This window comes from Psittacula echo (assembly GCF_963264785.1).
Source record: "Psittacula echo genome assembly, chromosome: 6".
Lineage (NCBI taxonomy): Eukaryota > Metazoa > Chordata > Aves > Psittaciformes > Psittacidae > Psittacula > Psittacula echo.
The window spans coordinates 42934449-42952478 of record NC_137743.1 but is presented as its reverse complement, the minus strand read 5'-3'; positions in this window follow the sequence as shown (position 1 = coordinate 42952478).

Below are 18030 nucleotides of genomic sequence, written 5' to 3'. Positions count from 1 at the left end.
CCCTTATGAGGAGAGGCTGAGGGAGCTGGGTCTCTATAGTTTGGAGAAGAGGAGACTGAGGGGTGACCTTATTAGTGTATAGAAATATATAAAGGGGGAGTGTCATGAGGATGGAGCTAGGCTTTTCTCAGTGATGTCCAGTGATAGGACAAGGGGTAATGGGTGCAAACTGGAGCATAAGAGGTTCGATGTGAACATCAGGAAAAACTTCTTTACTGTGAGAGTGACAGAGCACTGGAACAGGTTGCCCAGGGGGGTAGTGGAGTCTCCTGCGTTGGAGATATTCAAGGCCCGGCTGGACAAGTTCCTGTGTGATGTACTCTAGGTTACCCTGCTCTTGCAGGGGGGTTGGACTAGATGATCTTTTGAGGTCCCTTCCAACCCTTGGGATTCTGTGATTCTGTTTTCCAATGCTGCGTATGCCAGAGCTTCTCTCTGTTTTCGTCCTGCATTGCTCTACCCACTTTCTCCAGCTGAATGCTCCTGCTCATAGGAGCATCCAACATTTATCACCAGCAGATGAATATTTGTCAGGGCCAGAAGTGTTATACAAAAAAAACATTGCTGAAAGGCACCTTCTACTAGAAAGAAGCCAAGTTTTCTATTAATAAGTGCATTTAGGGTGTATGGATTCAGACCTACACATTACACCTCACCAAATGCACCAGCCTCGGAAACCTGTATGAAAAAAAAAAAAACTCAGACAAACTGCAAAATATTTCTTGAATCCCCACAGTTTTGTCCCATTTGCTGATTGCACTCATAAGATTAAACTGTTGTTTTCTATTTACAGTGAAGTTGAAGCAGAGCTAACCTTGATCCCTGTTTCTTGATCACAGACAAAATTGTAGAAATAGACACTGAAGTGATGTTGTCAGTTTTTACTTTAAAGAAACACCATTCCTCTAGGCATGGAAACATTTGATGGTTTAAGCTTGGCCACAGCTGAAAAGGATTTGTTTAAAACACCACTTCAAACTGAATATATTTCCCATACATTATTATGCAGGGCAACTTTGGCAAGGATGTTGGAAAGCTATCAGCTGGTGGAGCTTATTTTAAATAGCAAAGCAAACTGCAACACCCCAAAAGCTAACAGCGTCATTTAAAGAAATAATAAAATTAAATAAATGCTTCAAAGGACAGAAAATACACCTATATTGAAGTGACACAGGCCTGCTTAAACTACTCAGATTAGTCTATTTTTCCATTCTATTATATTAAATATTTACTCTGTTAGTGGTTAGTAGTCACACATCCAAAAATAAACACCACTACCTTGCATCACAGACGCTGTTTTGTTCAGATTTGGCCTAACATGGACAACCAGGCCAGCCACCCACCTCAACACAGGGATAGCTTGGCAGCCTTGCTGAACAACACTGCAATTTTGCTGGCTGGATCCAAACCCAAGCCCTCAGGGAAGTTCACATTTAGACCAGGTGGAGGGGCCAAGCCTCACAATTTGGACCTGAATTACTTTTTGTAAGCTCCAGAAGAAGAAACAACCTTTTCTGCTTCTGACCCAGGCTCCGAGGTCTCAACAAGCCATGTCTATACCAGCCTCTGCCATGAGGACCCTATGCCTTCAGGCTCAAGACCATCCATCATCAAAACCAATGTACCAGAAAACAGATCACCTGACAAACCATTAAGAGAAAGAAAAGAAAGAGGAAAAATAAAAGAACAAGGCTTAGAGAAATATTTGAAGAAATACATTTCTTGACCAGCACTAATTCTGGTTCTTGGCACTTTAAGGCTGTTGGACCACATGGAAGTATCTAAGTCTCCACCACTGAGATATTCGTATTTACTGGGGCAATAGGGTCAGAGTAACACTTAATAAACAGTTTGCCATCTCTCCAATTTGTATAGACAAGTAATTTTTCCTGTACCTACAGAGCCTGAGAAGCTGATCAGCAGTGTGCAGCTCCAGGCTTTGCTTTCACAGTAATACTCAACATCCACTTGTTATTTCTCATATTTTTCAGGTCACAGGAACTTTTTTTACTCCATCTTACGGTTCTTCTCATAGCCATTTTTACCTCTTTCATACCTAAGGGGATTCAGTACAGGCTGTTGACACACAGCAAGGGACAGACCACACAGGCCTGATTTATTCCATTGACACCTCTGCCTGAGCAAGAGCAGCTGACATTAACCTCGATTCTTTTTTCCCTGGCACAAGAAAGGTCAGCAAGACAGAAGAGAGAAAGGTGGCAACAGGTTCTTCATGCAAGGAAGTTAATCCTATCAGTCCTATGCCAGGCTGGCTACAATCACACTGCAGAAACCCCACAATAAATTTGCCAAAGAATAGATGTGCAGTTTCAGCTGCTGATTCTGTGGTTTGTTTTTTTCTTGCGCACCAGATGCAACTTTTCAGGCAGTCCCAGAGAGGAAAAGTAAAAGAGGATCTCAGACACTTGCAAAACTGCAAACCAGCAGCGCAATGGCAGTGCTAGTGCAAAGGCGACTCAATTTCCCCTTTTCATACTTACTTCTCTATCTCACTGGCTAATTAATGGACCAGTGTTTACCTTGGTGTTTGGATTAGGCTCACCCCCGGTTTGACAGTTATCAAATTATCAAATTATCAAACCCCAGTTTGACGTTATCAAATACATACCCAATCAAATAATTTTGCCCTTTCTACAGAGAAATATCTGGGCCACACTCACCCATCCTGGTACAACATGCTGTGAGGTTAAATGATGCTTCCCACTGTTTATTCTTCCCCTCACTCCATAATTTGAACAGGACATTTTTCTTTACTTCTATTTGTCAAAAAATGAGTAAACCAGGAACTTAAAAAGCCAAAGTCATTACATCAAACCCTTGCGAAGCTGTGATTTCATTTCTGAATTGCTGGTAACAGTTCTGTACCTGGTTTATAAACTTTTTGTACTTCATGCCTTAATGATATCAGAATGTCCCAGGTGATTTTCTGCAATACCACAATGTAATAAGGCACACTTTACTTCAATGTACTACTGAAACACTTTACAGAAGAAAATTCACATGTTAGAAAGGTACAATGAGTCATGGAAATATGACTATCACTTAAAGAGTGAATTGGGAAATATTCTGTATGCCTGCATTTGCCAGGCTGACACAGGAGTTATGAAATGGTCTTTGAAGAAAAACAGAAGTGGAAAAAAGCAAAAGTCACATGGAAGAAAACTGCAACCCAAACTATTTACTCTTTGTTCTCCAGGTGGCAAAAGCTCAGAAGCAGCAAAAGGCTCAACCTAGCGGTTAGGTCTGGCTCACAAGTGCCAACTTCGTTTGCATTAGGAAAAATTGTAGAATCGCAGAATGGTTTGGGGTGCAAGGGGCCTTAAAGATCCCACGCCCTGTCATGGGCAGGGACATCTTTCAATAGACCAGGTTGCTCAAAGCCCTGTCCAACATGGTGCTGAATATTTTCAGGGACGTGGCATTCACAACCTCTCTGGGCAACCTGTGCCAGTGCCTCACTACTCTCATAGTGAAGAATTTCTTCCCAATATCAAATCAGGACCTACCCTTTTTGAGTTTCAAGCCATGACCTTTTTTTCCTATCTCTACACAGCCTTGTAAAAAGTCCCTCTGCATCAATCTTGTAGGTTTCCTTTAGGCACTGGACGCTGCTTTAAAGTCTCCCGGAGCCTTCTCTTCTGCAAGCTGAACAAGCCCAGCTCCATCAGCCTAGCTTCCCAGGAGAGGTGCTCTAATGCTTTGATCATCTATTTCTCTGTATATCGCCCAAGCTACCTGTCCTTGCTTCTACCCTCCACTGGCTTTCTTTTTCTGCTGGTGTTTGTCCAGGGACTCTGTTCTTTCACAGACCTCCTGGCATTCTTGCATGACTTCATCTTTGTTGGGATGCACTGCTCCTGGGATTGGAGGATGTGATCCTTGAATATTAATCAGCTTTCTTGGTCCCTTCATCCCATTTTACCCTCCTAAGCAGATCCCTCAAGAAGCCAAAGTCTGCTCTCCTGAAGTCCAGGGCAAAAAGCTTGCTGTAGGCCCTTCTTGCCAACCTAAGGATCTCAAACTCCACCATTTCATGGTCACTACACCCAAGGCTGCCCTCGAGCTTCACGTTTCCCTCCAGCCCCTCCTCGTTGATGAGAAAAACATCCAGCATAGCACCTCTCCTTGTTGGCTCTTCTGTCACTTGGAAAAGGAAGTTACCATCAACACATTCCAGGAACCTCACGATTTGCTAGTGTCCTACTTTGTTGTCCCTCCAACAGATATCAGGATGGTTGAAGTCCTCCATGAGGACCAGAGCTTATGAACATGAGGCTGCACCTTTTTGTCTATAGAGGACGTCATCCGCTTAATCTGTCTGGTCTGGCGACCTGTAGCAGATCCCACTGTAATGTCGCTTCTCCCTGCCCTTTAATCCCAACCCATAAGCTATCAGTCGTCTCCTCATCCATCAGCAGGGCTTCATGCACTCCAAATAGTCACTGACGTAGAGGGTGACACTACCTCCTGTCTGTCCATCCTGTATACTTCCATTTCAGAGCTCCAGTCATAGGAGTCATTCCACCACATATCCCTGGTGCCAATAAGATCATAACCCTGCAGGAGGCTCATTTTCCTCCTTGGTCTCCCAGCAGAAGAAAAGTCTCCAAGGTCCACCAATGCCTTTTTAAAGTTGTATTTGTACATAAAAATAGAGTACCTCCAAGCCTCATTCCCCCACATCTCTCCTACCTAGACTTGCCTAGTATTTTGTACAAATTATTACCATTTCTCTTACCAATGCCCTTATATCCTAAGATCAATACTACTTTTCCGACCTCCTCTGTTTTGTGTGCATAGTTCAATATTTGCTCCCTCCAAAAAAACCAGAACAGTGCCATTGTTCCCATCTTCTTTACATGTTCACCCAGCCACAGGGAGGTTGCCCTTTCACCACCAGCTTTCCCTTATAAGGTGGGATTTTTTGATTGATGTCAATACTGCCAAGCCATCAGCTCCCAGCTAATTCCTGACAGTTTGTGCCTGAAGGAGATGTACTCCACATTTACACGTGGGCTCACAGGAGGATCAAGAGATAACTGCAATATTTAATGACAAATCTCTTACTCCAAACAGGACAAAACCCTAATTCAATGACATACTATTTGTCCCTATAAATGCCTTTTTCCTTAGGATGGTTTATAACCACATGGATAAAATTTTGCTTTCTGTTCTCCTCTCTTGGGCACACCAACAAACCACATTTATTTGCTTTGGTTTGTAACATTTGGCAATGGCTGTTTCAAGGTACGCTGTACCACTTGGGTGGTTTCTCCTTGTTTGAACCTACAGCCCCTGAGGAAGCTACCAGGTTCCTTGAGATACACCTGTATTAGAGCCCAAGCACCACAGTCCACGTGCTATTGAACAGCTTTATTTCCACCACTGCTTCAGGATCTCTATAGAGCTGCAAAAAGCCCCTTTTTCCTGTAATAAAAATAGGTTATATTCTGTAGGTATCCATGCAGGCTGCAGCACATTAAGTTCATGCAACCTCGTGCAGAGTGTCTTTCCAAAACAAATAGACAAATAACTGTGCAAGTCCTGTCTTTTCCATCTCACTTACTTGTCCTGAAACAAAACAAAAAACCAAAAACAACAACCAAAAAAAGAAAAGAAATTTTTCTCCTGTACACACATAAACCACAAAAAGGTGCTGCAAAATAAGCACATCTGGCCTTTGAGTTTGCTTGTTTGTTTTGTGAGATTTGGTTTCAGATGTGACACAGTTTTAAGTATATTATTTTAAGAAGTAGTAAAAGCATTAGAAGGCTTCCTGTCAGTGATTTATACGGTAAATCCAATTATTACTTTTCATTTATAACATAAAACATTACTATTGGAACATCCTATTACTTTAGAATGTACTTAAAGGTGTAATAAGAACTGGTTGGGAAGTCAAAGCTTAGAGAAAACCATTTTCACAACAGATAATTTTAATGTCTGCTTACTGTGGGAGGAAGAAGGGAAAAATTACCAAAAAGTAAAAACCAAATTGAACTGTACTTACACTTCCATGCTATGAGAATATTCACCCAGGTATTAATTTTCATTGTCCCAGCTCTCATTTTGCTTGTGAAGCACATACTCAGAAGTCTTATTTTCAAATAAATGTTATTTCTTTCCATTTTATGACGGTCACAACCACTGAGAATGACAAACTGGCCACCTGCTCTGTTTTTGTATGAAGGACAACTTACCCATGACATATTGCAGAAATTATTTTTCCAACCTATATTACATAAACCTGAAAACCTGCAACGTCAGGGTTTGCCTTCACTGCCTCCTACTTAAGAAGGACGTTTTATGAAAAAGAAAAAGTAGTGGTTACTTTTTACTACCTATTTCTAACATAGGTGGTATTATTAGGCCCATGATAAACCTCTTTTTCCAAACCTCGAGTAAAGCTTATAGTATCAAGAAACTGAACGAAGAGAAAAGGAGGGATGAGATGGAGGAAGTCAGAGAGCAGGTTGGGAAATTTTCAGTATAACGCAGAATCTAACTTTTAATTAACTTCCCAAGCACTTGGGTCTAATGACGTCTTTTGAAGAATTATATGCCAAAGGGAAAGACACGCTAGCGGGTTACAGAATTAAAACACACTTCTCATAACAAGGAGACAAAAACGTTTTCACAACAGGTATTGCCACCAGCTCCTGGTTTAAAACACTTTTTGGCAATTCCTTCATGGCACAAATTTTAGAAACCCATATTGGCAGACAAATTAGGAATGAGCACATTTCACAGGCTTGATGAGACACAGTTACCTGCGCTCACATACAGGACTCAGTTCCTGCATTATGATTATTCAGACTGACATTATACCAGGAAACAAGGGTGGAATTACAAAACTGTTATTTATACTTTTCCCCTTGTGATCCCCATCAGTAGTACTTGCAGAAAACCCATGAGACTGCAGATGTCATAAACACAGCAGGCTCAAACACCATGCTACAAAAGACATTAGATTTGCAAGCAGGGGAATAGAAAAACATATATGACAAGCATTGTGTCAATATTTGATCAATATCCAAACATTAGCCTTACACAAACACGTCATATCAAACTATTATAAACCAAAGGAGTACTTACGACCACAGACACACAAAACTTTTATAATTTGTTCTATTTTCTTTGGCAGTGTCAGGACACGTGCCAGTGGCAAATTGCTGCTGCTTCTCTGTGGCATGATCAAACGTTAAACATCTCAGCCACAATAAGGGAAAAGTGGCAACACAACAGGCTAGAGACTTCCTAGCCAGAGGAATGGGGAATGCAGAAACTCCATTACTAAAAATATTTTAAAAGAGTTTGGTTTTCACCTGATGTCAGTTTGGAATTGGGACCAAATTGTTTATATATAAATATTCATATACACAGACTATTTGCTCTAATATAAATTCCTTTGCAGCCTAGAAGCAATTCTTTAGCAGGGTATGCTGCAGGCTGCTGAATCATAGGGTTGTTTTTTGAAACCATTAGGTCTTGATTTGTTTACAGTTATAGACCACAGTAACATTACAGTATGCAGATTTATTCTGGGGAAAGGGACCAAAGGTTTCTACAGCTATAAGCTTTAATGGTGTTCAACACAACCTGTAACTCATGACTCTTAGTATACACACACATACACAACCCTCCCTAATAATACCTATATGTTCTACTGGATCTACAGCCCACTTGGGAAAATTCAAAGTCCTTTTAACAACAGCACATTTCTTCCTCCATTTCCAGCTGACCATCTCCCTACAGTGGGCATGCTACTAACCAGGGGCTACTGCACTCAGGTGTCTCTGGAGCACAACATGATCAGTCTAACCCAGGTGTCCCCATCAAGCAGAGCACTTCAGAGATGCTTTCAGCGCTACCAAGCAAGGGAAGGGTGTTGGTAACACAGACATATTTACATTACAGCTGAGCTATTAACATTCAATCTCATCACAATTTTAACGTTTTTTCAAGGCTTGAGAAGGCAGATCTTCTTATATCATAGATCACAGCTCCACCCAACAAAAGCTGAAGTGTTATGTTTCTTAAAGCTCAGCCCCCCAGCAAAGGTCTGCACACAACTTACTGGGTTATGTGAAAAATAAAGCAAACAAGGACCTGACAAAGCAGCCTCCAACACCATCCATGTCTCTAAATGTCGGGATGCACAAAGGCTCCTGCCCCAGGCTCCTTCACCACTCCAGCACTCAAAACCACATCAGTCTTTTGGTAAGCACATCTGTATCCATAGATCTCCACCCTCCCCCAAAAAATTCCTGATCACGTCTTACCTTGGTAGAGCCTCTGCTTTCCTTCCCACTTCATGGCAGACATCCCCATACAAGTGCCTCTGTGTCAAAGCAGATGTGTCCTTATGCTGGGTCCAGCCTTTTATCTTCTCATAACTTAGCAGCCAGTTCTCCCACGCCTGCTGCAGTTGCCTCTCCAGTGAGGGCTCGCTTGGTCTTACCTGTAGCTCAGCTCCTATGGGCCCAGTTCCACTGACCCCAGGGCTTCCTGCAGATCCAGCCTAGACACATAGCCTTGGTTAAAACACCTGAGAAAACCATCATGGAGAGTCACATGACCTAAGGAAGATACGGAGGTGGTTGGGATGGATAGTGGTTGAGATGGATCCACTCCCAACTCAAGGATTCAGAGAAAAAAGCTCCAGTAAAGAAAGCTAAGGGGACTGCAGACATGATTGTGGTTCCCTTCCCAGGCATGATGGAGGTCAACCCTCTCCACCTGGCTAATGACAGGCCAGGAGGTGAACTCTGCTCAGGTGTCGATCAGGGGGTGGTGAACGCTGCTTGGCATAGAAGCTCCCAAGTCTCAGCTAACCAGCACATGCTCGTTACCTGCTCTGTACTTTTTAACCTATTTCTATCTTTCTTGCAAAGTCTCTTTTTGCACTATATAAGCTGCCCCAGCCAAATAATCCACACATGTGACTTTGGGGCAATGTGGATTCTAAGAACATCTACATACGGTAGCAGGTCAAGCCATTTCTAATGGATGTGGACAATGTCCCTACCACTGGTGGTTTCTGAAATCGTGCCCTCTGGAGTTTCCGTCTCCTTTCTCTCCTGAGCTTCCCCAGCAACACTCAAGGAAAGCCCAATGCTAAATTAAAATCTTCCTGACTTCAAAACCTGAGGAAGCAGAGACCGAGAAGTGACCCCGGAAGAGGTCCTGGACAGGACACCCTGCTCCTACTGAAATCAAAGATGTTTTAATGGCTTCATTACTATGCTAATGAACAGCTACTGATCCCCAGCCACAGCCAGCAGGATTTGTCACAGCTGAACTGGAGATTTTCCATTAAACCTTCACTGGAAAGCCTGGGAAATTTCTTGCAGCACTTCCAGGGGAAGGTGGAGGACTAAGGCCACCTTAGGGGTTTTGTGGCAGTAAATAATTAATACAAAGGGGTGACATCCATTTAGGTATCATTTTTCTTGAGCTGTATGTTCTTTTCTCTAATCCCACCTGGCAAGCTGAGGGAAACTCTTGAACAGGCAACCTACTGCTGGTGTGATTATGGAAAAGGAAACAATTATGTCTTGCTGCTCTTGGGGCTTCTCAACTGTACCTCTCAAGAGGCTTTCAGGGAAACATAAGCGCAGATCACAGCTCCTCTTTTGATCAGTTTTTCTCTTCTGAGCAAAACCTGCCCCAGAGAGAGGAAGGCAGAGAAGAAAAGCAGAGCGGCTGCCTTTTCTGCACAACCCTGAGGGCCTTCACAAAGTTATGCTAAAATCACAACTCCTTTGGTATCTGAATGCCTTTCCATGGACCCCCATGTCCAAATGTGTTTTCATGCTTCCCTGGTGTCTGTGGGTCAATCCAGTGGAAGCACAGCCAGTTTCTACACCACGATGGGGCTTGATGACTAGCTTTCAATCCCAAATTCTTCTATTTACATATGTAACACTACTCACCACCTGCATTTCATCTAACAAACAGATGGCTTTTCCTCCCCAGCAAGACTTTCCAGTCTTGCCTCACATATCATCAGACCCCTCTGTTACCCACACTGAGGTAACATCTCACGTTGCTGTCTTTCCCCCAAAGAGACTTTTTCATTACTTCTTTTTATGATGATCACATGAAGATGCATGACACTTCATTTTTTGGAGCTGATCCCCTATCTAGGTACTCTGCTCAGTGGTAGGCAGACATAACTGGGGGGGGGTTTGTTGGTTTGGTTTGGTTTTGGGGTTTCTTTGTTTGTTTGTTTGAAATGTGCTCCAAAATCTGCATTTGAACCTTTGTATTCAGCAGAAAGGTGGATACTGGAGGGCAGATGTTTCCTTGGGAGCAATCATGATTTTGGGCCAAGAAACGAGTGAGCACAACATTGCCTCAGTGGTTTGCGCTGAGCAAGGAGCAAGATGAAGCATGATGATGATGATGATGAAGCATGAAGATGAAGACGATCGTGAAGCAAGATGCTGCTTGTGTTGAGGGAGCAAGGCCCCTGTTATCTACCCATCACATAGGAATACCTAATGCTTTTAAAGCTGAGCAAACACCAGTATGGCACTTTTTCAAACATGAAGCGTCAGCAACACCTAATCGTAAACACTTCATTTAACATGCCTCAAAACCAAGCCTGAGACTCCCTTAAATGTAGATCAGCATCAGTGTAGGCTAAGGCTGCTAGTAGGAGTCAGCTTTAGGACTGGCAAACCTACGGGCTTGTAGTGTGATCATGGTCCAGTATTGAGGTGAGAAATAGCCACAGCAGGATGTAACTGCAGGAACAGATCCTTATGCTGGGATACCAAACTTGCACATCATATTAGAAATTACTCTGCCAAACCTCTGTGACATCCATTTCATCACTGTTATGGTCCAGAAAGATTTTAGCCAAGGCAAATATTCAATTCTGCTTCTGTGTCAACAGATGCAACATGATAACCTGAGGACCACAGTATTGGATGCTCAGAGATTGTCAAGTCCAGAAGCCACCCGTCACAGAGATTCATGGCCACTGAATTTATTTGCAGCCTTTTCTAGGTGCACCAAATCATCCCAAGACCTGCACTGACTTTCCTCCCTGCAAGTATATTCAGTCTTTGCTCAGACACATTTTCATGGCAAATCCTGCAAACATGTTATTTGCAGGCTACATGCATGAAGGCCACCAGTGAGATGGATTTCCCACTCCTGCCATTTTAATCCAGCAAGCCAAAACCTCCTGTTGAAGCCAGGATGTCCACAAAGCTGTGTCCCTTCTCCCAGCATCTCTGCTGGGGACAGTAGCAGCAATTGGGATGGATCAGCTGGGAATGCCTTAGGCACAGAGTGAACAAACCAGTGCCATCGGAGCAGCAGTGACCCAGCTATCTGGTCAAAGGCCTGCAGGGAGCTGGGAGATAGAGCAGGTTAACGTTTAACCTGCAGGGACTGTAAACCAGCCCCACGGCTGCTGAACCTTTGGAGTTTGATATGATGATTAGGGAATAACCGGAGTGACACGTCGCAAACTCTCCATAATCAAGGAGACCTTTTTCCTGTGTGGTGATCTCCAAAATTGCTCAGGTACGTGCCCGCTCATCCTATCCCAAGGTCTGGGGCACAGGGACTGGGGCTCCTGTGAAACAAGGCTTTTGGCTGGGATAGGAAAGGAGCAGCTTCATCATGTGCCTTCCCCCCTGATGGTGCCCCACCATCAAATTCATGCCTCAAGTGCTGCTGGGCACCAGTGAGGTCAGAATGGGAAGGCCAGGACCCCCTGCACCATGTAGCTGGACCCATGTGCCAGCACAGCCCTGCACAGTTTGCTTTGGTTTTTTGATGGGCAAAAAGGGGGAGAGAAGGGCTCACTGGGGGGCCTCAGAGTAATTTCTGTGAAGTGGCAACAACAGCAAGGAGCTGTTTTACTTCCTTCCCCATGCTGATTGCCAGCAGTTGCCAGAAAAGCAAAGCCAGAAAAGGTGGAGGGGGGAGGAGGGGTTTTCCCTGTGATAATTCAATCTCAATTTGTTAAAGCACAACTTTCTACAGCTAATCATTAGAGATCTTTCCAGCCAACTTCTTACTTGTAACTTCTTCTCTTTGCAAAAGGTTTGGCTCCATTTCAAAGGCAGTCACTGCTCCTAAAAAAACCCTCTCAATTTTCCCTAATCTATCCAAAATAGTAGGCTTTCTGCCCAACACATAATGCTTCTCTTAAGCTATTTTCCCTTTGCAAAATAAGAGGCTCGCGTGGGAGCAGGCACGGGAGGGAGGTTGGCTTCAAAGCATCCAGCACGTGATGCAACAAATAAAAGGGGGAGGAGGGAGACTGGGCTCAGCATCAGGTACCCTTCATCCTCACAGAGGGCTTTCAGGGGCATGTTGTGTGTATTTGATAACACAGCTGCAAAAGCCATGTGCGAGAGGAAAGGTATTTCAAAGAGAGAAGCAGCTTCCTGAGCAAAAGAGGCTGAGAAAAACATTTGCCCGTTTATACATGAGCTATTTTTCCAGGGTTCACATGCTGCAAAGTGTGCAGAGCTTTTCCATTACCTTGAATTTATTTTGCTTTCCTGCAAATACCTGTGAGTTCCCATTTTGTGTGGGACCACCTGGGATGGAAAAAAACCCTATGCCCTGGAAAGCAAAGGGACTAAAGCCTCGTGCTGCATTGCTCAATCGGACTCCATCCCACAGTGTGTCTCACTCCAGCAAAGAGCTGGTGGCAGCTCATGAAGCTTCAAGTGTGTTTTTAGGAAGAATATGAAGAGTGCTTCATGATGTATATATATGAAATCATATTGTATAGAGCCTGGAGGGAGGAAAAAAAACCCAAACACTTAAAACCTTGAAAAGCAAGTAAATAACCTAAAGGAAAATAGTTTCTCTAATAACAACCTATTTGGGTTACTAAGGGTAAAGAATGAATATACTTATCCATTTTTAAAAAGGCTGTTCTTCTTTGCAAGGAGCAGTTGCACAGGGTAAGGGGGTTTTAGCAGTGCAAAACAACCTTCATGAAAAGTGTGTAAGTGTCTCAATACATTCATACACAAAGGTGTATTGATCTGCACAGGATAAACACGTTTGTGTTATCTCGTTCATGGAAACAGTAACCAGGGTTGCACAGGGACAGGCTCAGCATGCAAAAACAGTGGAGGAAGAGAACAGAGTCCAGCTGCAAATACCACCTTCCCTCCTTCTAACATGGTATTCTGTGATTCCATGATTCCTCTCAACAAAAATCCTGGCACAGATTCAAGGGAGACATTCCTTGAATGGGGAAACAGATTCCCTCTTTTCCAAGCAAATAACCTAAAAGCAAAGTAAAATCCACATTTTGGACGTAAAAGGTTCTGGATTCATCTTGCTCCTGGAGGGATGGAGCAAAGCTATATGATCTGTCTGCAGCAGCTGGCAAGGAAACCTTGTGTAGAAGTAGTCACTGAGAGGTGAAGCAGTATTATAAGTTTGTTTCTTGTCAATATGGGGTTTGCTAGGCATAAAAGTACTTTTTCTCACCTTAGTGTTTCAGAGTTTTAATAGACATCTATAATAAATGAGAGTTTTCAATGGAGAGAAAAAAAATTAAGTGCCAATATGATTCAAGATAAAAGCAGTACCTTCTTTTTCTAATGGCACAGGATTCTTGATTCTGGGACCATGATAACTTGGTAGTATTGTTTAAAATTTAGTCAAAAATGAGCTAACGTACCTGGGCAGTTTGCACCTCTGAAAGTCCTAATCTCAATGTAAACATCTGAATAAAATGCAATCACCACCTTTTTAATTTTCTTTTTAGCATAAGGGTAATTTTTAAAAGCAAGCAATCTAAGGGTCAGACCCCTGAAAATCATTGAATCCCAAACCAATTCCTTCTATCAAGTGTGGCTGTTGGTTTGGTTTTTGGTTTTTTCTTAAATAGTGCTGAAAATACTGCCTTAATTTGCCCCAGTCATTCACACTTTCAAACAGCAGCCACAGAAGGGGAGTTTTCTCCCTGTGAGGGTGGATTTGCTAATTGATTAATGGCCCAGGGAACAAAGAGGGAGAGAAAGTAACCGTGTTTCCCCGGGTTCTGCGACACCAGCTGTCCTCCCTTAACAATAAGTAAAAACAGCCCAGCACACTAGCACCACTGCAAGGACTGAGGCTGATGGCTGGAATAAGGGTAAAGTGCTGAAATCCCACCAGTTTCAGAAACAAACCATCCCACTGTGACTTGTATTCTGGAAATAGTCTGTATGCACTGATGGATAAGGACCCTTGAGTGGCAGAGATGGGCAAGCATGTCCAAAAAGGACATGTCCTCAGGCCAAGGGAGGTAGAAGAGAAGGGGAAGGGAAGAATTGCTTAGAAAATTGGAGTCTAGGAAGCCTGGTTTACTGTGTTTAGGATTTCTTGTGTTGGGATTTATACCTTTTAAAAAAAAGAGGTATGATTTCTGCTTCCATCCCAACTGATGGAGGAACTCTCTCTAGCAACAAGGCTTAGAAATTAGCTGTGAATGACCCTGAGCTTGTAATTAGCAGGAAGGACCTAATTTCTGAGAGTGGCGATGCAAGCCAGATCTGGGTAGTGCATTGGGTCGCCCACATGTGTGTCCAAGCCCTGACTGTGCAGTGCTGTCCAGCCCTGGCTTCTGATGCTCCTCCTGAATCAGGAGCAGAGCCTTGCAGAGTAACTCAGGCTGGAGATTCCCTAGAGGGTACCCACCCCTCTAGGGTGGGAATCCCCAGCTGGACAAACACCACAGCTGCAGCAGCCTGCCGAAGGCCATGGTCCAGGCAAGCTGGGGCATCCTTGGGGATAGGGAAGCTCTCCCACTTGCACAGGGAAGAGCTGTTTCCTTGGGAAAGGCTGGACTTTCTTCAAAAGTCAGCAGCATGTGGAAGCACTGCGCAAAGATTAAGGCCAGATCATTATTAACACACACCCTGAGAGAATGGCAACCAATTTTTCTGTCTCTTTCAAAAAATGTGTGGAAGTCTCCAACACTGGTGTTGCAGTGCCTGTGATTAATACCTTATGCAACCCTGAATGGTCTTGAGCTCTTATTCCTAGCAGATTGCTTGCGCATATCCTGGAGTACACCAGTGTCTAGACATTCTGGTCTGAAGCCTAAAAAGTTTACAGGATGCCTTACGAAAAGAGCTTGCCTGGTCTTATCTAATAAAGCAGAAGATAAAGAGGAATACTGTTCCTACTGTAAATGCATCGGCCAGGGAGATGCTCTACTCCAACCATCCCCCAACCCCACAGCTTGTGTTCACTCAGTGTGAAACCATCACATGGAGTGAGATGTTACTGGAAATTACATCTCCCTGAAGGAGAGGTAAGGAGATTTGACATTTAAGGGTCCACAGACAAACGCATTCAAAGCAGCAATGGCAGAGACACCCAGCCCCTAGGGAAGTGCAGAATGAAACCAAGCAGTTTTCAGGGGAGGAGAAGTGGGGGGGGAGAAAAACAAGGGTTTTACACTACTCATCTAAGTAGGTCATGGCTGGGGACAGACTGGAAACCTCAGCCATGACTGGAAAGCCACCGAGGTTTGCCTGGCTGCAGTCCAGACGCTTTCCCAGCATGAAGAGACGATGCTGCCGGCATAGGGCGATGTGCCTGCTGTCTGCAGGCAGCCCACTGCTTGCCTGTGCTCTGACACCTGGGGTAACCTCACTGTTGGGAAGCAGGTCACTGCAGCACTGATATATCTGACAGAAAGGAAAAAGATTATGAAATCTGAGGAGGTGAATATTAGAGATACCCACACAGGGCAGCCATCCCCTTTAGTCCCACCTCTGTCCCAGCCTTCAGGTACATGAGAATAGGCTCAAATCCAGATATAAGGGCTAACAGAGACTTGCAGAGCACTGGGCATCAAGTGCTGCAATCTGATTGCTCAAACCCCTGATGAAACTGGACGCAGCAAAAGCAAAATAAAAGAAGCCAAATTCGCAGTATGACAGAGTTTTCCTCAATAGAATGCATTTAGGTTGTTTCTGCCCAGGCAGTGGAGGATACAAAACCAATTTGGATATTAATTGGGGATTTTTTGAACAAGAGCTTTTTCCTTCTTCAGCAGCCTGGAAAATCATCCTACTCGTTTTTGCACAGCAGCGTGTTAATCCTGCCCTGTGCTGTGCTGAACCCCAGGTCTGGAGGAGTCAGCAGGCACAGAAACCACAAGCGACACCTGTGTTATGCTGCCGCCCTCAGCAAGAGCAAAATAAAACAACAACTGGCCTTCAGTTGCTGCAGAAAACATTCATTTTGCAATTAAACAGAAGAGAGCTGTTGCATTGGACAGTTGATCTTCCAGCCCCTGCACACTGGTAATAATTGAAACACTGGAGAACCTGGGAGCACAGAAAATAAATAAATAAATAGGCAGACAAATAAATAAATAAATACTCAGAAGGGTCTCACAACCCTCAGCAATAACCACCTCAAAAATCTGGCATTACAGAGATGTCTCTATTTCCAGGTATGGAAATAGTTGCAGTCTCTGGAGCTCAGCGTGGCAGAGCCCAAGTGACACAAGGCTGAGATCCTCCAGACACCTGGGTTCATGCCCCCTTCTTGGCAATGAAATTAATCCATCTATTTAAATTTAAAGCACCTGTTTACATCTTCCAGAATACAAAGATATGGGAGCACAGAGCAAGTAATGTCCAAAGGCAAAGTGGGCAGCCTCAAACCTTAGCTCTTCTCCTAGTAAACCCCAAAAGCAGCATGTGCTAATAAAAGATTTGGGTGTTAAACAGATAGTTATTGGAAAAGGCCTTTTTTCTGTTATTTCTATAGCATCATGGCATGCACAGAAAATGTAACGTAGCTGATATATCGCAGTTCTTTATCTGCATTCCTTTATTGGCAATGCTCATGTTATCTGCACCAAGAAACCTGCTATACAGTAAGATTGTTTAAAGTCTTCTCCCCCGAATTTGGCACTAACTCAAGGTGCAGCCACAGCAATTCATCCTCCTTTCACCTTTCTGTCATACTGTGTCCGCTCCTCCAGATTTCTGTTCTCTCCTTCCCAGCGTCACCACCACAATCCCATGCTCTTCCCAGTCCCTGAGCAATGAGGGGTCCTAGGTTGCGCTGTTCCTCCCATCCCCATTACACCCAACCTGGCCCCTTTTGGCCCTGTTTTCTCCCCAGTGAATCCCGGGAGTTATTGCCTTCTGTTGCATTTAAGTTTGTACAACTGAAAGCAAGTTGAGGCAATAACAATCATTTTAAGTTACATGATTTAGCAGTTTTCTACTATGAAGTTCTTGGTCCTACCAGCCCACAGCACATGCCCTGGCTACAAGGACCCAATGAGACTAAAATTGCCCTTACTTTTGTTCTGCATCTGCCCATCGTCACAAGTCTTCAAGCTCAACATTGCACCTGCAGATCCTGTTTCAATGCCTGGCTCGTACAAATGGGTTTTGGACAAGATCAAAGCTCAGCATGCAGGAAAAATAGGACAGCTTAAAATTATAGGTAGCAAGTCTGTCTTATAAATGCCCCTTTGCCAGTATGTAACCCAATTCAGATTCATATTTCAGCTTTATGATGTTTTCAATCCAATACACAAAACTTTAAAAAAACCCATATCTTTATTTAGATATGACCTAAAATTACAGCTGTGAATCAAAACATCTGAACCCAAGGTTGTCCTAACTCTGATCCTAAATACAGATATGAAGTTGTCCAATGTTCTTGATTTTAAAAAATAGACCAAATCTGGACATTGGTCTTGTTTCTAATGAAGTGCCAGACCTGTCTTGTACAAGGTTCCCTTCCCAGCTTCAGCAGGATGTAATGGCATAAAGGACTCATCATCATGTTCTCAGCACAGGATTAGGCATCTTACATGTTTCCCTCCTAAGACACATGTTACATGATATGTAAAATTGATATGTTACAATATCCCTCTGCATCTCACTGAAGTGCTGTCTAAAATCTGACTGCAGGTTTAAATGCTACTTATTTTCATGCAACATGAGGCAGATATTTTTGCTGTTTCCATGGTCTGTGATGTTTTGATTTGTTTTT